Raw genomic sequence first — 21542 nt, 5'->3', positions numbered from 1 at the left:
AATTTAAATTCAACTATCAGCCCCTTGCCAGAATTCACATTTTGGGAACGCAGAGGAGTGTGTGTGTGTGTGTGTGTGTGTGTGTGTTGGGAGGGGCAGTTTACATGTAATACCATGCAGGTCCGTAGTCTATGAACATTACCAAGATTAACCAAATTTAAATTCAACTATCAGCCCCTTGCCAGAATCTGCAGCAACCTCCTTTTTTATATATTTGCTTCAAATTTCCCCTTGCTGAAAATTTAAAAATAATTCTCTCTCTCTCTGTCTCTCCATAGCTCTCTGTCACTCTGTCTTTCTGGATGAATAGATACATAGACAAATGAGAATGAATTGTCTGTCTCTCTCTCATGCACACACACACACACACGCACACACACAAGCACACACACACACAATCGCCCAATGCAGGTAGCTTGCAAAAGGATATAACTCTAATTATGGTTTCTACCCAGTTCCCCCTGGAGTCCCCAAATTAGGTTCAAAATTATGAGAGCAGCATAAAGGAGAAATTTGCTTTACGAAAATTGTAATATCTTAGTAGCCCAAATCCCTTTACTATCAAAATGAAGCTGAAAACAGCACATTCATCCCTATGTCAAGGTCTGATACATGCTGAAAATGGGAATAAGGAAAAGGAAATGAGTTAGTTTCTTCTAATTAATGGCTTAGTTCAGAATGAGAAAATTGAGGCAGAAGGAGTCTTCTTTTTATGAAAGAAGTAATAACTAGGCACAAGCTAGTTTAGATCTTGCCTAAATGAATTGAAACTGCACAGTTAACATAAAAGAGAGATGTCAAACAATCTTTGCCATTGCCAACCATTTTGCCCTAAGAATATACAAATCCCCAGATATCAGGTATTTAGTGGGCAGAGATTATATTTTCAAAATTTATATATTTTTTCTCAGATCGCTTGATTTAGCCACGCTTGCCTCTTAAATGTTCCCTGAATCCACGACACTCCTTCCTTCTGTGAAATTTTGCCTAAGTTCTCTTTATCCGAAATGTTGTCACTTCTTTTCTCCAGGCTCCTCCATTTCAGGAATAAATTATGAAATCAGAAATGTTAATTTTCCCTTAATAAGAGAATCTTATTAAAAAGACTTGAGAGCTGGAATAATTTAGACCAAAAGTTATAGGTTCTATTCCATTTTGCTACACAGTGCGGGCTCACTATAACCCTTAGCATGCTCTAAGAAGTTCTTGGGGTCTCTATGTAGGATTGCATAATTGCTAATGCATTATAATTTTTGGAAGACATTTATACCCATAGTTTGTTGAATCTATATTTACCAGTTCTTCTGGATAAACACCTTCTCTTTCTATTAAAAGTGATTTTACCTTTACATCTAACAGTGGTCTCAGTAGGCAGGCATGAAATTAGTATGGTCTGAAGAACCGAGATTTATTTATTGTGACAAAATTCCAGTCCACTGTCTTCATCTGGGATTAATTTGACATTTTAAAAATGTGTGCTGCTTCTATACTTCATTTTTATAAAGAATATTACACTTGATGGGGAATAATTAAGGTAAAATGAAAACTGAGCTGTAATTTTACACCTGTCATCTTGCTAAAAACTAGTCTTGTCATCTATTTTCTTGCCTTAGTCACTCTCTTTTGCCAAATTCTCCTAAATACACCTTTCTCATTATATAAAGCAGTCATACCAATTAATTGTTGGGGTGTGAGATAAAGGTGGAAAGAGGTATTCAAAGCAAGCAAATGCCTTACATAACCTGTAGGTCTTTAAGGTAAATATGCAAACAAAACTAATCATAGACCTCTATCATCCTAATAAGTCATGAATCATATAATAGCAATTTCTCCTGTAATAAGTAACATAATCAGTCATATTTTGCACTGAAAATATCAAGTATGAAAAAGGCATCTAACTACTTATTTGCCAAACTGGATGCTTAGATGGACTGTTATTTCAAAGCATGTTTTGGAAACTTTATTTTTCTTTCCAGCAAAGGTAGCCAGCAGCTGAAACGTCTCTATGGAAGAACAGAAAACCCACCCTGCTACTTTTTAAATCTTTTATAGCAGAAAAGTGACTGATAGAAGGATTTACCAGAATGGTCATAGAGCATGTGAGCAGGGACATAGTTTAGCATTCATTTCCTAGAATGCTGAGGCCAGATGAAATCCGATGGAGTGAACAGTGTTGGTCAAGCTATGTTTCATATTTCATGAGAGTAGGGTCTTGGTGTTGGTGTTTGCTAACAGAGGAGCTATATCAAAACAGCTTTCAGTTCTTGATTTCTGAAAAAGTAGTGAATATCCACATAGAAGAGTGACTGACATTTAATTACATAGACCATGTCTAAACCACAAACTGGTCCTGAGCTTCTCAAACTTTAGTGTGTATTCAAATCTTCTAGGATGTCTGTTAAAAATGTTAATTCCCATGCTCCAATCCCATGCACTCTCATTTACTGGTTCTACAAGGCTCAAAGATCTACATTTTAAACATTCCCTAAGTAATTTAATTCACTCACCATCATATATTGCACATATCTGTACCCAGCCTGGTAAACAATGTTGTAATGACAGAGTGGTAGAAATAGGCCAGGCACGGTGCCTCATGCCTGTAGTCCCAGCACTTTTGGAGACCAAGGTGGGTGGATCACTTGAGGTCAGGAGTTCAAGACCAGCCTGGCCAACATGGTGAAACCCCATCTCTACTAAAAATACAAAAATTAGCTGGGCATGGTGGCGTGTGCCTTAATTTCAAATACTAAGGGGGCTGAGGGAGGAGGATCGGTTGAACCTGGGAGGCAGAGGTTGCAGTCAGCGGAGATCGTGCCACTGCACTCCAGCCTGGGCAATAGAATGAGACTCCAACTCAAAAACCAAAAATTAAAAACCAAACAAACAAACAAAAAAAACAAATGAAGACTATTTCTGTGTGGCTGATCTAAGTTAGGGGCCTTTCTTTAGGGAGGCTAATTCACCCATTATCCAGTTTGAGGAAACATCCAGGCTGCATCTTTCTAGTTCCTCAAGTTGGAATACAATGATTTGGGGGTTTCACATGGGATACTATCAGATGATATTTTAGATACAAATTGAGGTCCTTTCAAAAAGTCATGAACAAGACAAAAATGGTATTATGTTTTAATTAGCTTCAGTCAGTCTACAAATCTATGCATTTTGACCATATTACCAAATTTGCTGTCCATTTTACTTAAAATCAATAGACCAGTTTGTTGTGAATTCATGAATCCTTTAAGAAAGTCTGTCATCCTCGTCATAAGGTAGCCAATAAAAGTTTCTTAATATCCACTAGAGTAACAAGTAATAAAAAAGCATCTAAAATTTTTACTTTAAAAGCAATTGTGCTCTAGACATTTAAATAATCTGATTGATTTATCTCCAGAGTGATGATGGTATCATAAACCCTCCATCTAATGAGCATTGGGCTGCTTTCAAAGCTGTGTTATATATATATAAATTCATTTGATCTTTACAAGGTCCACAGAGTATCTTAAAGTTTGGAGACATGTTCTTGAACTGGTTCTGTGAACTATAGTTTCATAGATTTTTTCCCCCCCATAGGATTTTTCTTATCACATAAAATAGCGGTACTACAGAAAAAAAAAAAAAAATCAAGCCAAACTCAGATCTTATCAGCTCACATACATAATCATTTTCTCCTACACCGAGAGGTTGTGAGGCTGGCAAATTTCCATGAAAGAACTTTGTGACAGTCCCATTAGACAACACCCTTATGTATCCCAACAACTTCAAACTCAAGCAATATTGCACTATTTCTAGCTTTCTGCAGGTGCCATGCTGTTTCATAATTACATGACTTTGTCCAACTGTCCCCTCTGCCTGGGACCTCTGGCTTTCCTCTCTTTTCTGCCTGGACAAATCCTATTTTTCCTCTAAAACTCTGTTTAAACATCATCTTCATGAAAACTTTCTTCTCTGTCCTCCATCTGTATTATTTGTTTATGAACACAACTTCCCCTGACTTTGAGCACTCAAAAGGCAAATCATGCATCTTATTCTCTTACTATCTTCATGGTGTCTCCTAAATGTGATAGAGGCTAAAAAATCAATGACCAATCTGAAACACAATATTAAAAAATGACTAATTTTCTCACTAAATCCATTTGAATCACATTAATAAGAATACAATAACTAGGCCAGGAGTGGTGGCTCACACCTGTAATCCCAGCACTTTGGGAGATCGAAGCAGGTGGATCACCTGAGCTCAGGAGTTCAAGGCCAGCCTGACCAACATGGATAAACCCCATCTCTACTAAAAATACAAAAAATCGTGGGGCGTGGTGGCAGGCGCCTGTAATCCCAGCTACTTGGGAGGCTGAGGCAGGAGAATCGATTGAACCCGGGAGGCAGAGGTTGCAGTGAGCTAAGATCGCACCACTGCACTCCAGCCTGGTGAAAGAGCAAGACTCCATCTTAAAAGTAAATAAGAATACAATAACTTAATAGCAATAATTTATGACTATCGTGTGGACATGTGCTTAAAGCAGTTATCCTACAGCCAGTCGATTTTTTTTTAATTTTTCATTTACATTTTCTTTTCAGTAGGAGGATATCAGAGCAGTTCAGAATGTAGATGCTGAAGCCAGACTGTGAGCAAAGCCTGACTCTTCCTCTTCATAGCCACCTGACATTGGAGAAGGCCTTCAGTTGTCTGGGCCTCACTCTATTTTGTGTGAAATGACTAGAATAACAGTAGTTGTCTCACTGGATTTTTGTGGGGATTACGTGAGTAAATGCATGCAGAGTTCTTAAAACAATACCTGGCACCTAGTGGATTCTCAATACTGGCACTTGAATAGTTAGTAAATCTACTAAGATTGTTAATTACCTATGATCAAAAGTATACATATAAAACAACCCAGGATATATTTATTACTGACACATCCACTCATGTTCCAACATGTTATTTTGAATAAATTCAGATGGTTTTCATCCACTTCTTTACCCCTATACTTTTACTAAATGAGCTACATGGGTAAAACTATGTAATTAAGTATCTAAGTTATCATTGTTCATTAAATATAATGCAAACTGCACATACAATCATGTTAAGAATAATATGAACTTACAGGTGAAATAAATTTTAATATTGCTTTTTTTTTTTTTTTTTTTTTTTTGAGACAGGGTCTCTCTCTGTAGCCCAGGCTGGAGTGCAGTGGCATGATCACAGCTCACTGCAACCTCGAACTCCTGGGCTATAAAACAATCCTTCGGCCTCAGCCTCCCGAGTAGATGGGGCTACAGGTGTGGACTACCACACCCGTCTTTTTTTTTTTTTTTTTTTCAGATAGAGTCTCACTATGTTGCCTAGGTTGCTGTCAAATTCCCAGCCTCAAGTGATCCTCCTGTCTCGGCCTCCCAAAGTGCTATCATTACAGGTGTGAGCCATCACTTCCAGCAATAATATCTTTTCTTTAAAGAAATTTTAATATTATTTTACTTTTAATATTATTAAATATTATTTTAAACATTCAATCAATATAAAAACTATTGAGATCCATTGTACTAGCCACATTTTAGGCACTCACTGGCTGCACATGGCCAGTGGTCTGGGCAGTGGAAATGGCTTTTTTTTTTTCTTTTGTGACAGAGTCTCATTCTGTTTCCCAGGATGGAGTGCATTGGTGCGATCTCAGCTCACTGCAACCTCTGCCTCCTGGGTTCAAGCAATTCTCCTGCCTCCACCTCCCAAGTAGCTGGGACTAGAGGGGCACGCCGCCACGCCCAGCTAATTTTTTGTATTTTAGTAGAGACAGGGTTTGACTGTGTTGCCCAGGCTGGTCTCACTCTCCTAAGCTCAGACAATCTGCCTGCCTAGATCTCCCAAAGTGCTAGGATTACAGGCATGAGACACCGCGCCAGGCCCGGCAATGGCTTTTTAAGTCAAAGATACCATTTCAACTCAATAAGATGCAGCTTTTTAAATTTGTCACTAGGTGGTGCTGGAGACAAATACAGTACTGCTCGTGACTAGAGCAAAAGTTCTTAAAATGACGCAGTCAAATCTTACGGTGAAGTATGCCTTTGGCTATGCTGATTACAAATTCTACAAAGACAGTTATGGCGAACTAACAGGATAAAATTGTCATCTTATAATAAGAAACAAGCAACATTAAAAAGCAAACACATCCTAATTCTCCTCTAACAGCTATTCTGAAGTTTGCTGGGCCCAATTTATGTGCAAGACCATGAAGTTTTAAAATTTCAAGAAGTTTTATACCTTCTGTAATTCCTGTAAAGTGTTTAATTTTACCATATAAGTTGCATCTGATGGAATCTCTTTTTATCCCCAGAAGGCTTGGGGGATTAAATCAGTTGTTTAGAATTATACAGTTTATTTAGTCAAATTTCTTTACCAGTTACACTCTTGAACAATACTTCACACAGCATCCAAACACCATAGCATCTGCTCTTGAGGTTTCAATAGGTGACATTTATTTTGCTTGCAGAAACTAACGAGGAACAATATGACATTTTCACTTAATGATGCAACCCTCAAAGGTACATGTATTTACTTTCTCATCAATTACAACAGAAATAGTTTTCAAGGGAATCATTATTTAAAACTAATTTCTAACTCCATTCCTTTAACCAGTTCAAAATTGTCTCTATCTTCAGTTACTTTACTATGTTCTTTGCTTCTCAGTCTGAAAACACATACACAAACAACTGAGGGTTCCAAGCTTACCGGAAATGTCATTATGCTTATTATGTTACAAAGCTTCTGCACCTTTAATCAGAAATGTCCCCTCTTCCACCAAGTATAAGAATTGCACAGTGGCAGGTACTGCTAGCTACTTACCCAATCATTCTTCCCATGTTTCTTGTAAATATAACTCAGATTTTGCTCAGATTAGCTAAATATTTATTAAATATTCATCTTCCCACTGTTGGTTGAAGCTAGGAGTAAGTCAGACATACTCTGCTTCTTAAGATGTAATAATTTGCCAAGAAATACTGGGGGAAGCGTTTGCTTTCTTTGCAAGGAACAGATAGGTCTGGAACCATTATTCTCTACTTCTTCCTGCCTTGAGCACACACAGTGGAGATAATGCAGTTGTCTGCTGCCCTGAGTCAATTAACAAGGGGATGAAAACTATGAACAGCAAAGGAGAGAGATCTGGGCCTCTAATGCATTGCTGTGAGCTGATCAACGCTAGGATACCACCTTCCTTCAAACTTGCTACATAAAAACACATGAACTCACTATTTTACGCTGCTGTTAGTTGAGTGCTATGTTACTTATAGCTAAATTTATTCCTAACATGGACACTTTCTCGCTTCTGCTCCCTAACGCTCACTTTCCTTCTCACCATTCAATAGGACTCTGTATGTCCTCCCCTCAGAGCTAATGTCATAGGGTTTTTCCCCTCATAGGTCACTATTCACGGAGTTGAGCCAGCAAAGTTCATCCCAGCTAATAAATATATTTAATATTATTGTTATATCATAATTCTGACTCATAAGTAAATTCAAAGGTGAGATTTCTATGAAAACTTGGAAGGAATAGAAATATATAGTGATGTTGACCAGCATGTAAGGGGCCCTTTACATTTTACAGAGGCCTTTTGCAAACATTCTTTCCTTTGACCCCACAGCAGCTTTGCACAATAGGTATGAATCATAGTCCTCTTTAACAGGTATGAAAATTGAACCTTAGAAAGATTAAGTTGCTCCCTACTGTCATACATCCATTATAATATAAACCTCCTGCTGGAGACTTAATATGACAATATCATAATTTGTACAATTTCTACTTAATTCCATTGCCTGTTGGGATGATAACAAAGATTAACATTTATCAAACAGATACTATGTGCTGTAGGCATTTGCTGGATCAAGAGTGTTACATATGTTACTGCATTTAATCCTCACAATGCTATAGCCTGATACCATTAAAATCCCCATTATAGATGAAGAAAGTGAGCCATTACCCAAAACAATCCACCCTCCTCAGCCTCTCCTCAGGCTGTTCCTGACTTAATGCCTGCGTAGCATATTCCTATCCTTAGCTCCTAAGATGTTGGACTTTTGTTTTTGAGTGAAAACCAAGCTTCTACACTAGACTCACTCGACCTTCTACTTTGTGTTTGTATAGTTATTTATTTCCATTGCTGCTAGACTGTAAATACCCCTGTCTGTCTTTAAGAACAGCAACAATTTGGCCGGGAGCAGTGGCTCATGCCTGTAATCCCAGCACTTTGGGAGGCCGAGGCGGGTGGATCCTGAGGTCAGGAGTTCGAGACCAGCCTGGCCAACATGGTGAAACCCCGTCTCTATGAAAAATACAAAAATTAGCTGGGTGTGATGGCGCCTGCCTGTAATCCCAGCTACTTGGAGAGCAGTGAGCTGAGATTGCGCCATTGCACTCCAACCTGGGGGACAAGAGCAAAACTGCATCTCAAATAACATAAAATAAAATAAAATAAAATAAAACAAATAATGGCAGCAATTTGTCTCATATCACGTAAAAATGCAGCATTCAACTATTTGACTTTATTTTCCTATTGAAATGATGTTAATTAATTTTGGCTCTGAAAGCCTGTAATCAAAAATAAAAAACGCATTCGATTCCTGACTTTTAAATTAGCTTACAGTTTTCTTTCACCTCCGAGAAGAAGGTTTAATTTAAAATGTACTTAATAAGAAAGTATGCACTTCAAAGATAAGCAAATACAGTTTTCATGTGGTTTAAAACAAGACCTTTATTATAAATTCAAAAGTTGGGGTGGGGGAAGACAAATAAATACATAAAACAAGATACTTGTACTTATTCTACTAATACTGTTGACATCATATTAGTCTTGAACAAAACAATCAGGCAGATTTAGACAGTGGGTGTTTTTTTTTTTTTTTTTTACTTGGATATAAATATTTAAATGATTCCTTTTTGTTCTGATAACATAATGGAACAATGTGGGTTCTAGTTTTATCCAAATTCTTCCATTTACTAGTTACTAGACCATTAACAAGTTGATGATACTCTCTAAGCCTCAGTTTCCTCATCTCTAAAATAAAGCTAATATGTTGACCCCTCATTTTTATTTGGAACTTTAAGTAAAGTAACAGATTTAAATTGTTTGGCCAGGCGCGGTGGCTCACGCCTGTAACCTAGCATTTTGGGAGGCTGAGGTGGGCAGATCACCTGAGGTCAGGAGTTCGAAACCAGCCTGGCCAACATGATGAAACCCTGTCTATACTAAAAATACAAAAAAAAAAAAAAAATATATAGATGGGTGTGGTGGTGGGTACATGTAGTCCCAACTACTAGGGAGGCTGAAGCATGAGAATTGCTTGAACTCGGGAGGCAGAGGTTGTAGCAAGCTGAGATCGTTCCACTGCCTCCAGGCTGGGTGACAGAGCAAGACCCTGTCTCAAAAATAAAATAAAATAATAATAATAAATTGTTTGCCACATGCCTGTATATAGTATGCATTCAGCAAGTATAATTCATACTCTTCTCTCCTTAAATCTCCTAAACTAACTTGATTATTTTAACCTTTCTTCTCAAGTTTGTTAGCCTTTGAAATAAAGGTATTTCTAGACACCTGATACTAGGAAATAGTGTATTAAAGAAATAATAAATAAAAATCATTTTTAGGATATAGCTATCACTTTCATGACCTAAAGAAATAGTGTAGGCTTCATATTATAATGACATTCTGTATGCTCTTTAAAGCAAGATTTTATTTATTTTCATTTTCTTTTTAAGCCCTGGTGAACGTCCTCATTCTTGGGTTTTACTTTCTAGAAATGCTTGAAAATAGATAAATACCAATATTGCATTATGTAGATGACAAAAGACATGTGCATGAAGAAGTGTATATTTCCAAAGAACGTTGTAAAGATCTCCATCTTTCTATAGAAAACTTTGCAATGACATTGATTAAATTACAGAGAAAGGCTTTGTTTGGTAATTTTCTTAATCCCTAGAAATTCCAATCATCTTCAACCGAAGAGGGCAATAACTCTCGTTGTAAGTAGGTCAACAGGAGCTTATGATATCCACAGTTGTTGGAGAATGAGATTTCTGACTTTCAGAAAATCATGTGTCTGAATTTACTGCAAATAATTGAAACTGTGGCTTTCAGAGCTGCCTGTTAGAGTCCCATGATATCTCGTGCATAAGTCTCTCAACCCTGCTTTACATTCTATTTTCTTTTTACATATACCTTTCTTTATCACTAGGAAGTGTCCCTATTGAGATTCAGAGACAAGGCTTAATTTGATTTTGTGTTAATAATACTATCTGGCATAATGGCTGACACAGGCTGGTAGACAGCCGATACAATTTTAATAGAGGAAGAGAAAGAAAAGAAAGATGGAAGGAAGTAAATAAGTAGGGAAAGAGGGAGGAAGAGAAGGAAGGAGGAAAGGAGGAAGAAGAAGGAAGGAAAGAGGGAGGAAGGAAGGAAGGAAGGAAAGAAGGAAGTCTCCTTTGTATCAGAATTGAAAACTCATATTTATTTCAGTTTGCCTTTCTTAAAGTGACCATTACCCAAGTAGTCATTAAAGCAAACCTATTAAAATACTACTATTAATCCTAATTTGTAATGACTTTACTTAACATCATCTTTTGTTTGAAAGGTTTTTATTTGCAGATGACATTCAGACAAAAGATTAGTCATTTTTTAATCAAATTTGAAGCACTGTAAATGACAATGGCTCCTTGGTAAAACATGACAAAAAATACCTAGGAAACTGATGTGTTATTTTGTGCTTCTCCACAGTGTGGCAGCAGAGACTTAAGAAATGGAAAAAAACCACCAGTTGGGAGGAAGTCATTCAGAGTCTGGTTCAGGAAGACTCAGGCCACAGAGATTCTCTCAACACATATACATGAGAATCAAATGGCAGTAGGTTCGTCTGTGCCCACAAGTCCTCAACAAAAGAAAATGTTTCTTAATGAGCTTCTTATGTTTGCTGTAAGATACTCACTGGCTTTGGTGAAGTTCTGTCAGCATTTAATAGGCAAAATCTATTGGAAATGTTAATATTTATTTTGGAATGAATAAAGGTCAACATAATTGGCTGATTTATATGATATTAATCTACTGAAAGAATGTCCAGTTAATTGCAGCAAACCTTTATTAAACAATGAACACAATCTTGTTTTATGGCATATCTGTTTAATAAAAATAGCAGCAATCCCTTATGGGTGTCACAAGGAGTAGATGAGATAACACACCAGGAAGTGCATGTGGCTTGTGTGGAGTGAGCAGAAGATAAATATTGTTACATTGTTACCATTTTCTCCACTGCTGCCATCACCATTCCATCTCTACTCACTTGATACCACTCTGTTCTAGGCGAAGAAACACTAGGCATTTATGGAGTAACAAAAGTGACTAAGAGGATAGCCCTTCCGTGGAAGAGTTCCTTCTCCAGTAGCAGAGACGAAGATGTCATTACAGACGTAATTAAATAACCATGTCGTTGTGTGATATGAGAACAAATCCATCTACCTCCTCATGTGACTTGGACTTACCTCCCACTCTCAACATACGGTCTACACGAATAGGAGTCCACTACTCTTTTCTTCGTTTGCCTTTACCTTTACTATTCCAGAAGACTCTCATTCAGGCAAATAACTTGATAGCTCATTACATTAAAGAAACTTCCTGAAAAATCCATTAACTCTTCATGAGAAAGCATCAACAGGCAACAAACTCTTCTGTATCAACGGCTTGTGTTGGTGATATGTGAGAAGCTGGCATTGGACAGGTAAGTACCGGAAAGCAGCATAATACACTATGCATCCTTTATCACTGGCATGATGAAATCAGAAAAACATGGGTTTGAATCCTAGATCTGCCTTTTACTATCTGCAGGACTTTGTTCAATGTATTAAATAATCATCAGCATATTTCTTTATTCAACAATAGTATTTTCCCCAGTGGTTTGCTGTGAGAATGGAATAGTGTAACATAGGCAGATCCTTCGACCTTCACGTGGCATGTGCTAAATACTCAATACATTTTTTTCTCATTTCCCTCTTAATCACTGTCTATTAACTACTCTTTCAACTTTGCTACTTTATTGTTTTTAGTTAGATCTCGTTTAGATAACCACAAGAGGAATGAAAAGAATCCAAATCCTTGGCTTGAACAACGGTACAAAACATCTTTAGTCCACTCTGCCGGGTCTGTGGATCTGTTTGACCTGAAGGTAGGAGAAGGATTTAGGAGAGCTTGGTTTACTAATAAGCCTAACAGAGGTGCAATAATAGCACCTCCTGTGCAAGAAAACAGGTTAAAATTATGATCAAACAGTAGTCAGGTTTCCTTTCATAAAATAGGTGTAGGGCCTTTCAACAAAAGAGCTTCGTAAATTAGAGCAGATGATAAAGACATTGAGAAAAGTGAAGTTATTAGCCTTGTGTTGTCACTCTTTCTAACGTGAGGCTGTCAAACCTTCTAAAAAACAGAAAAATGTTAACTGTGAGATGATCCCTGACCCTTTGGAGACAATGCAGTTTCCCTGATATAACCTTAGAAAGGAACCATTTGGGTAATTTCCATGAGCCAATATTGTTTCTAAGTGGTATTTGTGCCTTCAAAAATGACAGTAACATGATGTCTTTAGTAATATTTCCCAAGGAGTAAACATGTTCAGTTCAGCAGAGAAAAGCGTGGTGTCGCTAACTCCAGGCAATCGAATTGCTACAAGCCGAATGTTTTTCAACACAGTACACGGAGGAAAAGGGCAGGTATTTTAGAGAAGACATCATTGTATTATTGATACCCACACAATAAAATGTAACCGCTTCAGGTAGAGTGTATGTTTCCACAGAGAACTCAGAGCCAACAAAAACAGCCCTAATGGGAAAAATAGTAACTAAATAATTATGGCTCTTCTTTCCTCAAAAGAAATTAAAATTACATTTATGGATAAGCAAACCCAATCAACACAGGGTCGTTGGAGGGTTACAGAAGAAACAAGATAAAAATAAAAACAGAAAATTTTAAAGTAAAAGGAGGGATAGAAATAGGAAGCAACTGTTAAATTACAACAGAAAAAAAGGTGAAAGAAAGACTCTCTCTCCATTCTCAAATATTTGCCCTCACCTCTTACAAAGAGAATAGTGGAAAATATAGGCTGACCACTCCTTCCCATGGAAAGCATCATTATCTAAGCCTGACGTATTCATCTTCTAGGAGAGATGTGTGCCTACAAGAAGACATTTCATTTATTTACCAATTAATTAATTAACCCATTCATTCTTTCTTACTTCTATCCTAAACATGGTCTATGAAGTCCATTTGATTTAGCCACTACCTATTTCCCAGTATTACCTAACACAACATGTTCTTACATTCCAGCCATCCTAAATTTCTTTCAGTGGCTTCACCATCTCCCTCCTTTTCTCTAGAAATGATTTCTCCCTTCTTTGCCTAGCTGGTTTCCACTTCCTTTAGGTTGGTGCTTAACCATCACTTCCCTAGAGATTTCCATATGCCCCTCAACTAGGCTGGAGCTCAGTGATGGGGGCTCCTGCTCTGGAAGAACTCTCCACTTCCGTACTGCCATACTCATTGCACTTGTAAGTTTCTTCCTCAGTGGGTGCTATAGTTTGAATGTGCAAAGATCATGCATTGGAAACTTAATTCCCAGTGCATTTGTGTTAAGAAGTAGGAGCTTTAAGAGGTAGTTAGGTCATAAAGGCTTCAGTCTCATAAATAGATTAATGTCATCATCACAGGACTGGTTCATTATCCCAAAAGTGGGTTCCTTAGAAAAGGATGAGTTTGGCCTTTCTTGTCCTCTCTCCCTCTCTTTTGCAGTTTGCCCTTCCACCATGGGATGACACTACAAGAAGGTCCTTGCTTGATGTTGGTCCTTCAGCCTTGGACTTCCAAACTTCCAGAAGCATGAGCCAAATCAATTTCTGTTCATTATACATTACCCAGTCTGTGTTACTCTATTATAGCAGCACAAAATTGGCTAAGAGAATGAGCGATGTCTCTTGTGTTCACCGGTGTGTTATCATCTTCTTGCAGACCAGTTGCAAGGAGTAGTAGCTTAATTTATTATTGTTCAGTGACAGAATAAACAAATCAAAAAACTTGTTGATGAATGAAAAACATCTAGCAAGAAAACCTACATTGAGCTCTAACTTTGAGCAAAGTGCTATGAGAAGCAAAGGAGTAGGTAAGGGAGGAATTGTAGTGTCTTCCTAAATATTTTCAGAAAAAGTTGCCATTTCCCCGTTTGTTGTCTCACAAATAACACTTGTATCTCCTGTATAATATACAGAAGGTCTCTTCATATAGCCCAAAGTTCAGTCAGTGTACAAACTAACCCAGCTCTATTAAGTCATCTAAAATCGAGGTCAGAAACTGTCACATGTGCACATCAAAGACCAGAATAAGTCCTACCACAGCAATCACTCTTTTCCTTTCCCTCACTGAAAACTGATGAAAGGACTTGGGGAGAAGTACAGGAGAGACAAGGTTGGTGGATGTTCTTTTTCTCTCTCAAACTCCCCAAACTAAATTGGTTGTTGACATCTGTCAGAGTCACTAATCAATATTTAGGGTACTTATAAAAAGGAAGGGCTTGCATCAGTTTCTTCTGTAGGCTGCTGAGCTGAAGAACACTCAGGTCTCCCTTAGCAAGAGCCAGAAAATCTGTGCAGAACCCTGTGGAGTTATGTCTGGGGAGAGTTTTGGAACATGAAGTTATGTCTGGGAAGAGGAAGTTTAGGAACATGAAGTTGTACTAAGAAGATTTTAGCAACATGAAGTTTAGGAACATGGAGTTGTGTCTGGGAAGGGTTTAGGAACATGAAGCTGTGTCTGCAAAGAGTTTAGGAATGTGAAGTTGTGCCTAGGAAAAGGAAGTTTAGGAACATGAAATTCTATCTGGGAAGAGTTTAGGAACATGAAGCTGTGTCTGGGAAGAGTTTAGAAACATGCACAATATCAGAGACTGGTTCCTGATTGCCGTCTGGAGAATACCAAAGACTGGTGGAGGGTTGTTAGAGCAGCCCATGTGTGCAGAGAATGTGACATAGCGTACCTGGGAAAGATGGGTACAGCTTATCCCAAGTCCATGAAACACTCAGGGGATGTCAGGGAAGATCCTCATGGCTTTTTGTGAAGAACAATGGGAATTCTAAGGCTTTACAAACAGCCGAAAAGTCTAACATAGATTAAGGGGTTGTACATCCTCCATGAAGGCAGGGCCACAGTGAAGCTGAATATACACTCCTGGGAAAATGATAAGCACAACATACTCAGAAACAACCACGTCAGAGTGAGATCCAGGACCCCCTTCCTGTAAATAACCGTAAATACAAGTAAGAAGTATTCTTCTCCCTCCTTACTCTGCCTCACATACCAGAGGAGCTCAGACATAAATGAAACAGGAAAGGAAGTAGAGAGTTTTGAACCCAAAATGTGATTGAGAATTTCAACGTCCTAACTTTAATATCTAAAATGAATCAGAAAGTTCTAAAAGATTCCCAATATGTGAATGGAGGCAAAGAAGCAGGGGAGGTACACAGTAAAGTTGGAGATAGTTTGTAAGAAATAAAACCATCTTGTGTTGATGTTCCAATGAATCGAGGTATTTCAATAAATTGGTATGTTTCTGTTAATCATAGATTTTTTTATCTTACCTAATATGAGTTATTACATGCCTACACTCTTTCAGGGTTAAGATTCTGCCTTACTTATTTCTGTAACAGCAACCCTGTTGCTGACATATTGACTGACATTCATCAAGTACTTGTTGAAGAACTGTTGTGTACACAAATTCAAATCTCCCTTAACAAAAGGTTAAAGAAACACTCAATCATGGGAGTACAATACCACTACTAGTGCACCTGTGCTTGGTAATGACCCTTTCTGCATGCACAGCTTTCTCTGCTACATCGTAGAAGACCTAAACTAGGAGACTTCTAATAACTGCTACCATTTACTGTGGGGTTTGCTATGTGGATGTTATCCTATTTATTCCACACAAAAACCTATGGTGGTATTATTCTTCCCATCTCATACACAGGACAACAAAAGCCTTGAGAAGACAGGGGTTTGCCTCAAGGTCATACTGCTAGTAAGAATTGAACATGAGATTTCCCATCCCAAGTCTTTGAGATTCCAAATCCTGCTCCTATTCCACCCTCCCACATTTTTCACCGTGCCTCATCCCTGAATTTGGAATAAGATCAAGGGTAGCACACACACCCTCTACTCCATCAAACATTCACTGGCTATCCATGGGATCAATATATTGGCCTGGTAAGTCCATAGACAGACACAGTGAGCACTTATGCCTCAAATCCAGCATCACCCTGGGGAGTTAGTTACAGGAAATTGTTTTCTTCCCTTTCTTCTTCTTTTCTTTCTTCAGCAGTCAGTTCTAAGACACCTAGTATAAACCACTTGCATTTTCTCTACAGCAGAGGAGACCCTAACCCCCTAATCATCAAGGAAACACATATAGGTTGAACAGCAACCTGCTGGTGGGAGATGCAGTGGGTGAAGGTGAGCAGAGGAACCAGTCCATGAAAATCCGAAACTCTCAGCCCCATTCAGCTCTCAACCACTCAGGGAGGCCTGAGGACACGGAAAGGACCTGCAGAGGTAGGACCTGCAGAGGTAGGACCTGCAGAGGTAAGCCGTTACTACAGTGGATGAAAATATCCCTACGATGTGGTGGAGAAACAGTCGTTTCTCATCTGTATCAGGAATGGAGTTCTACTAAGATTGTATTTGAAATCATGAAATTGAATCCCCTGTAAGTCATCTCTGTACTCTGAGCAGACCAGTGATTTCTAAATGTAGACCACAGAGGATGTGGTCGAACTGCCAGGATATTTTCAGGGACACTGAAACAGCTCCTTGATAACCCCCTGCATAGCCTGGAGTCCAAGAGGAGAGAGTTTGAGCCCTACTCAAAATCATGTTCAGGTTAAATAACAGCTAAGACTTGAGTGTCTCTTATGGACCATGCCCTGTTTTAAGCACTTTAATTAATTTAGCGAATCCTCCCAAGTCTATAAAGAAATACCATTATTATTTCCATTTAACTCACCGAGCAAACCGAAGAAAACGGGGCTTGAGTAACTTTCCCAGGGTCACGGTTATGGACTGATCATTTCTGTCTCCCCCAAATTCACATGTTGAAATCCTAACCCTCAGTGTGATGGTCTTAGGAGGTGGGGCCTTTGGGAGGTGATTCAGACATAAGGGTGAAGCCCTCGTGAATGCGATTAATGCCCTTATAAAAGAGGTCTGAGGGAACTTGGTTGCTCTTTCACCCATGTGAGGATACCTTGAGAAATCAGCCATCTATAGTCGAGAAGAGCTCTGTATTAGTCAGGGTTCTCTAGAGGGACAGAAATAATAGGATACACACACACACACACATATATAATAATAGGAGATTATATATATATACACACATGTGTGTATATATACATATATGCATATATGTGTGTGTGTGTGTATATATATATATAAAGAGGAGTTAATTAAGTATTAACTCAGCTGATCACAGGGTCCCACAATAGGCCGTCTGCAAGCTGAGGAGCAAGGAGAGCCAATCCGAGTCCCAAAACTGAAGAACCTGGAGTCTGATGTTCGAGGGCAGGAAGTATCCAGCATGGGAGACAGATGCAGGCCGGCAGGCTAGGCCAGTCAAGCCTTCATATTTCTCTGCCTGCTTTATATTCTAGCCATGCTGGCAGCTGATTAGATGGTGCCCACCCAGATTAAGAGTGGGTTTGCCTTTCCCAGCCCACTGACTCAAATGTTAATCTCCTTTGGCAACACCCTCTCACACAGACACACCCGGGGACAATACTTTGAATCCTTCAATCCAATCAAGTTGACACTCAGTATTAACCATCACAAGGCCCCTCATCAGAACCAACCATACTGGCACTGTGATCTCAGTTTTCCAGCCTCCAGAAAAATAAATGTTTTTTGTTTAAGCCACCGGGTCTACAGTATTTTGTTATAGTAGCTGGAATTGACTAAGACAGTCACACAGCTAGGAATTAGTGCAGCTGGGATTTGAACCCAGGTGACCTCATTCCTAAGAGCTATATCATACTCAAGTGAATAATGTCTCTGCTTTGACAAGTCCTAGTTAAAATTCACGGAAGCATTATTTTCTGTCGGGCTATCTATTAAGAAGTGAACTCAGAACTTGACTTGATGTTTCAGTACAGTGTGTAGCACTGAGTAAACAATGTGTTATGAAGAAGCCCACAGAAGACATTTTGCAAGACAATCTATTTCTCCTTTCACCTTTAACTTGGATAGCTTATTTTTAAATGAAAAATGCTGTCTGCCGACCTGAGAAAATAATTTAGGCAAACATTTTTACCATTCTTGTTTCAATATACTTTATCCAAAATGTGTGATATTTATTGACTACTTCAATTGGGTTAAGAAGTATTCCTGGGTTGACTTTTATGCGGTGAAAATGTATGCTCTTAAGGCATATAAAGATACCGGAGCATTCTTAATTTATTCCATTATCTTTTAATTAAATTGCCCTCTATTATCATTTTGAGAAGTAGAATTGTGAACTTGTTGAAGCATAGAATTGGGCATTCAGTACTTTTGTCATAACCACTGCATCTTCTTCAGTTCATTTGTCCTTCAGAGCTTTGTCTCTTTTGTACCTTTAATTACCATCTACAACTACACCCAGCTTTGAAACACAGTACTCCTTCCACAGGGCAGCATCCAACAGGGGCATCCAGTGACATTTTCAGTGAATATTCTTAGCGAGAAACAGAACAGATACACTTTTCTCAATATTAATACCACGCACTAAGAATTGTTCCATGTAATTTAATATAAACTATATCATTTTATTGTGTATCAACTGCCTTCACGTGAAAAATGGGGCTAATAGAATAGTTAGTCCCTTTAATTCCCACATACGTTGTTAGGATTCAATGAATTCATCACATAAACTTCATGAACGGACTTAACACATCGCATGTTCTATCAAGTGTCAGTTCTTACTCTTTTTCCTTCAGCTCTCTACTTGGAGGCTTCACAAGACTATCAAAAATAACATATCTAGCCGGGGCAGTGACTCAAGCCTGTAATCCCAGCACTTTGAGAGGCTGAGGCAGGCGGATCATGAGGTCAGGAGATCGAGACCACCCTGGCTAACACGGTGAAATCCCGTCTCTACTAAAAATACAAAAAAATTAGCCGAGCGTGGTGGTGGGCACCTGTAGTCCCAGGTACTCGGGAAGCTGAGGCAGGAGAATGGCGTGAACCCGGGAGGTGGAGCTTGCAGTGAGTGGAAATCAGGCCACTGCACTCCAGCCTGGGCAACAGATCAAGACTCTGTCTCAAAAAAATAAAAAAAAAAATAAATAAATAAATAATAAAATAAATTAAAGTAACATATCTAAAACTGAATTCATCCTGTTCCCTAGGACTACTTGCCATGCCTCTACTCCCCTAACTTCTCTAACTCAGGAATAACATCATCATGTCAAAAATCTGGTTGTAGGGCTATCATCTAATTATTCCTTTCTTGCATTGCCCAGTTGCAAGTCTCAGAGTGGCTATCTCAAAAATATATCTTGACTATTCATTATCTTCACCAAAAGAACTATCTCCTCCAATCTGGACTACTGAAATGCCTTCCTAAGTGCTCTCTTCAATATCATTCTTAATCATCTCTTACCTTTCTCTTCATAGCAGCCAGAGTAATTTCTACCCATGAAATGGATGAAAGTTGTTTCAATGATATGTCTTTCTCAGGTGTTCCAGAACAATCTGGAAAGCGTGTGTGAATTGTACAAAAGCATCCTCATCCATGGAGAGCATTGTAATAAAAAACAAAATAAAACAAAAAAAACCCTCCATTTAATAGTTCTTAGAAGCAGCTGTCTTTCATGGCATTGTACCATCAAACCTACCTCCTCTAGAGAGTGATGGGGAAATACAGTAGTTTTGAGAGACAATTTAAACACTAATTACTTCAACCTGTGTCTGTTATAGTGGCCATTACATTAATAGAGGCAAATAAGTTGACAGGTGATTGCAAAATACAAGACTATTTTAATATGTGTTAGGATATTTTACTTCAGTCTACACATAATCATCCCCCATGCCAATTGACTGAGGAGATTCATTTAACACTTCAGAGACTCCAGGAAAAAAAAATTGCAGGCACCACATTTTTTAACATCTTTATGAGAGCTTTCTAAATTAATAATATTATTGTACAAAATGTTTTAGGCAAATATGCGTAGAGCAAAATACATTTTCACCTGCCATCGTATATTCTGCAGCCTCAACTTTTTTTCTTTCTAGAGACAGAGTCTTGCCCTGTCACCAGGCTGGTGCACTCACAGCTCACTGAAGCCTCTAACTTCTGGGCTCAAGCGATCTTCCAGCCTCCTAAGTAGCTATGACCACAGGTGCATGCCACCACACCCAGCTTACAGTATATTCTTTATGACTAATCCTTTCTACCCAAAGTAGTAAAAGGAAAAAAAAAAAAAAAAAGACAAAAAATGCAAACTGCTCCTCAAATGCTCCTAACCTTACCTCATCCATCTGTAGCAAAATGGCTAAAATCATGAGCCCTGGGGATAAATCCTACCTCTACTAGTTACTACCTGTCCAACCATAGGCAAAATTCTCCATTCCTCTAATGTTAAAAGGCTTATCTGTAAAGTGAGGATGAAAAAAATCATAATATGTATTTCATTAGATTAAGTGGATTAAATAAGTTGATATTTGTAAAGTACTTAGAATATTGCTTATCACATAGTAAAAAAATATATGTATTTGCTTATTTTTATTCCTGTTGCTATGGTAGAAATATTTGTGTCCCTGAAAATTCATGTGTTGAATACTAACATTCAAGTTGATAGTGTCAGGAGATGGGGTCTTTAGGAGGTGGCTAGATAATGAAGATGGAACCCCCATAAGGGGATTAGTGCCCTTATAAAAAAGGAGGGGACACTATTCACTAACTGCAGAGAGCTAGCTAGACCCTTCCACCATGTTAGGTTACAGCAAGAAGATTGGTCCTCATTGGTCATCAAGTCCACGTTGCTCTTCAACTTCCCAGCCTCTAGAAACTGAGAAGTAATTTTCTGTTATTTATAAGGTACCAAGCTTATGGTATTTTGTTAAATAATCTTGAATGAACTAAGACACCTATGGTCTTTACTTTTTATGTGTCAATGCTTCTGTGCTAGATGAGGTGATTAATTCTACAGGTTGTGTGTGTGTGTGTGTGTGTGTGTGCTTACCACTGTCAAATGCTATATTTAGTATAAGCATGCACTAATAACAGTGACTTGATATGATTTAGTCATAAATAATATTGTCTGGAGCCAGGTTAAATGTAAATATGCATCAATTTTGGTAATTTGAAATGACTTAGTCCTCAATAATATTCACTCATCTTTTTCTTTTTCCTTCCTTCTTTCCTTCCTTCCTTCCTTCCTTCCCTCCCTCCCTCCCTCCGTCCTTCCTTCCTTCCTTCCTTCCTTCCTTCCTTCCTTCCTTCCTTCC

At 38.4% G+C, this 21542-nt stretch overlaps 1 protein-coding gene and 1 long non-coding RNA gene across 4 annotated transcripts in view; both read right to left on the bottom strand.

Moving 5' to 3' along the window:
• Positions 1-21542, bottom strand: part of KCNIP4 (Kv channel interacting protein 4) — a 1232493-nt gene that overhangs the window by 771011 nt on the left and 439940 nt on the right. The gene's annotated exons all lie outside the window — the stretch shown is intronic.
• The window catches only part of LOC105507244, a 29155-nt gene continuing 26122 nt past the window's right edge, over positions 18510-21542 (bottom strand). The window contains exons 2-3 of the long non-coding RNA XR_001001064.1: positions 19696-19820; positions 18510-18768 (exon numbers count right to left, since the gene is read on the bottom strand). This is a non-coding gene — a long non-coding RNA (uncharacterized LOC105507244). The remainder of the gene's footprint in view (positions 18769-19695; positions 19821-21542) is intronic.

The sequence above is a fragment of the Colobus angolensis genome, unplaced genomic scaffold (assembly GCF_000951035.1).
Source record: "Colobus angolensis palliatus isolate OR3802 unplaced genomic scaffold, Cang.pa_1.0 Scaffold146, whole genome shotgun sequence".
Lineage (NCBI taxonomy): Eukaryota > Metazoa > Chordata > Mammalia > Primates > Cercopithecidae > Colobus > Colobus angolensis.
Note: the sequence above shows the minus strand (reverse complement) of the source record. Positions and strands in the feature narration are given on the sequence as shown.